This window comes from Cavia porcellus, unplaced genomic scaffold (genome assembly GCF_034190915.1).
Source record: "Cavia porcellus strain 051 isolate PalLab524CR breed Dunkin Hartley unplaced genomic scaffold, mCavPor4.1 scaffold_1, whole genome shotgun sequence".
Lineage (NCBI taxonomy): Eukaryota > Metazoa > Chordata > Mammalia > Rodentia > Caviidae > Cavia > Cavia porcellus.
The window spans coordinates 71,860,661-71,866,660 of NW_026947484.1; positions in this window are offsets into that span (position 1 = coordinate 71,860,661).

Below are 6,000 nucleotides of genomic sequence, written 5' to 3' on the forward strand. Positions count from 1 at the left end.
TCTTATTTTTTCCTATCTCTAAAATATATTAAATTTTGCTATGATTAAAAAGAAAACCAAAAATCAGTAAGTCTGTCAATATGGTACACACAAAACAAGCCCATAAGTACTGTGCTAACAGATAAAAGTTTGGAAAACAAAATGAGCCCTTAATGTAGCAAATTCAGCTTACAATTCTGTGCAGTACTGTTCATGCTAGAGACTTCAGGGTGCATGTATGGTATAATAATTTTTAGAATTTTCTAGATCTGAATATTTGCTTTACTTACATGTCTTTATAAATACATTAGGAAATAAAATCATGAAAATGTGGGTTAGTTAAGGAATATCCCTTAGAAATAATAATTTATCTAAGATCTGAATTATTAAGAGTAATATTGATTTCTATACAAAAACAGAATTGTTTTAAAAAAAGAAACTATATGTGTCTTCACTTTCTTTTAGATAATTTTTATGCATTCTTAATAAGCAACCAAACTCCAGTAAAAAATAAAGTTTTTGTCACCAAACCAAGGTCAGGATTTTGATCCATTTTATTTTCAAATTGTGAAACACACCACTAACTAAAACAGTACGTAGCACATAATAGTCACTCAATAAAACATGTGCTAAACTAATTAAGGGTAAGGCAACTCACAGGGTGCTTTACTTGGGACTGGCTAAGTTCACATCAGTCAAAATGACCCAAATCCAACTGAGTTTCCTGTAAAGACAATGCTGCCGTGTCACAGCTCTGCTGTACCTTCCACAAAATAGCTGTCCAAAATTGTCAGCTGTTTTTCATGTCAACCAGTCAGAAAGCGAGGCATACACTTTAATAGGAAATGAAATCTCTTCGGGGATATTGTAAAAATCATCTTATCAAAAGTTAATAGACTCAGAGGCATTTTTTAAGTATAAGAAAAACAGAACAATGATGTCTGTGTTCTAGTGGTAAATGCACCGTTTAACTTCACTGCATGTAAAATTAGGATCCACTACCAAAAGTCTGTGATTTTTGTGTTATTCAGGAGAAATTTTACTAGGATTTAGAGGGTCTCTAAGTGTCTAAATCAAGGGTTGTCTTATCAGTGCTAGCTAGTAACTAATACTTGATCTTACTTTATCCTAAAGATAGTTGAGAAGAAACTATGACTAATTTAGCCAGGCAATTTTTCTAAAAGCTTAGAAAGCTGCATTACAAACTGAATGCTGGTGTGAATCCGAGCAGTATGGATTTAATGATAATTCATCTGTGTACAGTGTCTGTGGAAGTAATTCCTAGCAGCAATACTGAGAACCAAACTGTGATCCCAGACGTTAGCTCACCTGCTCCTGTCAAATCCTCCATGGGGGAGCCCTATGGTGCTCTGTGCCTCACCGCGGGGCATATGAAGGGCAGCTCGTCCTTCTCCTGGACTCAGCCCTGCAGGCTCCTCACCGTGGCCCTGTGACCCCGCCCCACTGTGTGTTGTCAGTCCGGGCCCTAGCTCTGCTGAGCTCGTGCAGTGGCGAGACTTAGACTCCAGACGCGAGGAGTTCAAACCCTAATAGGATCCCCGTGACAATCAAAGGTTATAAATGCTCGGATATGGCCGTGAAGCACATGCTGCGTAAGAATTTAGAGGGGCGCTATAACTTAGCAGGTAAAACGAGACTGGACCAACTCGGGCCCCAACTTTAGAGGCTCAAAAATATTAGACTCTCTGCCCTTCAGGGACCTCATCCAGAAGACAAGGCTTCTCCTCCTGCAAGCTCAGAGGACTGTGGGGGGTCCGTGTCAGGTAGCCCAGAAAGCCACAGCTAGTACAAGACCCTAATTGTCATGGAAACAAAGCCAGAAACCTAAGAAGTGCAGTCGGACTTCGGTTTACAAACTGAATTTGTTTTGTGATTTGGGGGAAGATGGCTGCATTTGTGTTTGTGTGGAGAAGGTGGCCAGGGTCGTGTTTGTCACCTCATGTGGAGTTTGTGAATTGAAGCAAAATTTTGCCGAGAGCTTTTGTTAGTGAACTGAATAGCCTGCAAAAAGAAGTCTTTTTGGACCAAGGTATTACTATCTCCGGTCCTAAACTACAAAAAGTTACTTTGGGTAGCACAAGTGGAGACCAATCACAGGCTTCGCTTTACCTAAGCATAAGTTTCTTATCTTGGAAACTTATACTTTATTTGGGCATCTGTTTGTAATTTAAATTTAAGACATGAACTGCATACCTGTAGGATACCCAGAGCCCAGGCTCTATATTCCTGTAGCTCTTTTACCTCAAGGTGCAAAGTAAAAAGAACCACAGTAAAAAGAAAATTAAATACATAAAAGAAAAAATAATTAAACTGATGCTAGGTTTTAGGAACATGTGATCTTTGTCTGCCAGAACTGTTGGTGAGTCAGTTCTAAACAAAGTGAAGCCGCACAGGCGATTTCAGCGGAAAATAATCTAAAGCATCAGATAATAGTCCATTTTTGCAGTATTTTTAACTGCATGGAAGATAAAAGAAAAATTGTTAAAAGTTTGAGCGCCACCTTGTGGTAGCATGTTTTGAAAATCAAGCTCAAATTCCAAATTTTTTGTACAGATAAAGCACCTTTTAGTGAGCCAGGAGAGGTACTGCATTTTTTCAAAGGAAAAGAACTTGAAGAGCCTTGAGAAACCATTTAAGAAAGTGAAAGAAGGGCTGAGGATTTAGCTCAGCGGCATAAGTGCCTGCCTTGCTAGCGCAAAGTCGTGAGTTTAATCTCCAGTACCGGGAAAAAAAAAAGGAAAAAAGCTTCAAATAGTATTTGAAAAACTGTTACTATCAGAAATACTTTATACGGCATCTTGTCGAGAGCCTGTTGTATCAATGTATACTGATGGCTAACTCTTTAGTATTTTAATATGAGGCATAAAATTTCAGTGTCCAGCTTTGTTTTAAAAGTCATCTGACCTAGGAGGCCTAGATCATAATAACTAATCAGAGCTAAGTGCAGTGGTACTTCATGCCTGGTCCCTGTGCAGGTTCAAAGCAATATTGCACAAGTCCTTTCTATGAGGTGATGGAGCACTTGTGTCTACCTCCCCACATCCTCCCATAGGCTTTCAACCACTCTAGGTCACTTATAATACCTAATATGATATAAATACCGTGCACAAGGTTATAAGGTATCATTTTGGTAATAAAAAGAAAAGACCTCCATACGGTCATATGGACACATTTTTTTCTATGTATTTCCCATCTTCAGATGATTGATTCATGGCCGTGGAACTGGAGGGTGGAAAGGGCTCACTGTAGTTGACTCCCCTAAAGATTGGATAGATTGTCCACATTTCATTACAGTCTCACCTTGGCAGCCTCGTTTACTATATAAGCTTGGTTTGTGATTGCATTTAACACAGGAAATATGCAATTTAAAAAGTGCTATGCAGTCTTGTCTGGATCACCACATTTCTTCAGTCCTCCTGTTGTAACTACTATATCGTTGCTGAGACACAGTATTCAACAATCAAAACGGTAAGGATGAAAGGTTTATTTTGGCTCATGCTTTGTAGAGGTTTCAGTCCACAGTTGGCTGACACCAAGGCAGGGTGGCATGGCAGAGGGGCATGGAGGAGGAGCCTGGCCCTGGCATAGCAGCAGGAAGCACAAGAGATGAGGAAGAGGGGAGGAGATATTTCCTTCTAGACCACGCCCCCAATGACCCGTCTCCTCCTACCAGGCTTCACTTCCCAGCGTCACATCACTGATCCTCCAATGAGGAACACACCCCAGGGATCCGACCACCTTCACAAGCCCCATCCCACTTATGACTGCCTCACACTCACCTTAGGCCTCGTGGGGAAGGCACCCTCAGGGCACTGCCTTCTCTTCTGCATAGCACAGAAAACCAGGCTGCCATTGCTCTCAAGAAACCTCCATGGTTAAAAGTCTTTACTGATGTTCTGCCTCTAAGACAGAGAGAGAAATCTTCCCAGACTCATGTTATGAGTCACAGAATTTGACAGAGGCAAAGTCTCACAATGCCTCACCTGGTGAAGTCTGACATCCATAAAATGTTCACGAAGTCTCATCTGGTGATGCCTGATGCCCAGTTTATGAACTGATCTGTCTGCCTTACTTATAACATGACCTGCTCTGTGTTCTTGCTTTGGCCCTCCCAGCCCCATCAAATCAGCAGAGAGTGGCGCCTGCCCCACTGAATGCTGTTTCAAGTGGTCAATCTCCAGAGTCAACTGGTGGTAGTGATGCAGGGTTTCACGCTGTGCTCCCGGGGGCTGTGCCAAGCTTTCTTCCTCTACCCCTGAAACTGCTTAGCATGTGCCTCACCATTTCACAGCAGCCCCATCATGCTCTATCTCCACTAGATTCTAATGTAATCCACTTACATTTATGTTATTTTCCATTACTATATTAAAATACCTAGGAAAATCAACTTATGAAGATAAAAGGCTCACAGTTTAGGAGACTCAAGTCTGTAACTGATTGGCCCTGTTTCTTTTGAGCGCATGGAAAGGCAAAAAGTGCATCACAGCAGGTATGCATATTAGAGCAAAACCACTTATTGCGTAGCTGAGAAGCAAAAGAAGGGACGATAAACAGACCAGAGCCTCATAGCCTACTGTGGGAGCACACTTCCAAAGATCCAAAGACTTGCACTAGCCCCACCCCTCAGAGCTTCCAACACCTCCCCAAAGCGCCAATCTAGAGACCAATCTTTTGGCACATGTGCCTTTGGATGGCACTAAACCTCCAAACCATAGCATTGTTCCTTTCCCTACTCACTGATAGCCTATTCTCACACATCCATAGAGGTCAGCTGTGGGTGGTTGGTGGGAGCCACTGGAACTACCATCTTATGGGAAGTTTTCCATTAAAATTTAATTCAGAAACTTAGAACACTTTTAGGGAAGTACTGGCCAATGAAAATGGCAAAGAATGCAGGCCACATCACTTGAAATTTCTTAGCCACATTAAGAAATGCAAAACAGGTGAAATTAATTTTAGTGGTATATTTTACTTACTGAAGTATATCCAAAATAATAGCTTTTCAAAATGTAATCAAATGAAAAAATTACTAAATATAATTTTAAAAGGACAAAGACAAGATTGGGCGCATTCAGGGTGGTATGGCCATAGACCTAAATATAATTTTAATTAGCTTGTTAAGACTATCTTCAAATTCTAGTGCATAGTATGCATTTTACATTCATAGCACATGTAAATTTCCAACTGCACTGCAAGTACTCAGTGATCACATATGGCTGTTTGCTACCATGATGGGGATTTTAGGAGTCAAGTGGCATAGAGAAAATTGAGACACAGAGATGTTATATGATTTCCAAATCAGAAGCAGAAAAGAGTCTAGAATACTGAGACTGCAATCCTCACTCATATGCATTTGTATTCATTTGATGTTGCTTATTTTAAATTTGCTAAACCACTGTGTACTAAAACAGCCTCACCTAAATATTAAGAATCTATCAAAATCATGAATGGCATTTTTTATTGGATTTATAAAAACTTAGGTTTTTCCAATTGAGTACAACTTGAGCAGAAATTTTCTGAGTTAGATCAATAAGTAATTTTAAATATTTCACCAGAAGATAATGAAATACATTAAATAAAAATATTTGCTTGACAAACAGGGGATTCATGGATAATACCTGTCCAGCTCTTAACTATGTGTTAAATATGGTGCTCTGTGGTCTTTAGTATAATTCTTACAGAAACAGCTGTAGAGATTATTATAATCTGTCTAAAAATGACAGAACTGAAACTAAGTGAGGGCAATTAGCCCCTGCCACAAGATTAGAATGCTAAGAAAATCACACAGCTAGTAAATTACACTTGTCAGGAGCAGAATTGTTTTTTGGTTTGTTTGAGACAGAGTCTCACTATGTAGTTCAGGGTGGTACTGAACTCACAATTAAGCCCAGGCTGGCTTTAAACTCTGGGAACCCTCTCGCCTCAGGATCCTGAGTGCTGGGATTACAGAGGTGCATCACAATGCCCTGCTGTGAGAAGCAGAAATGGAATGGAACCTGA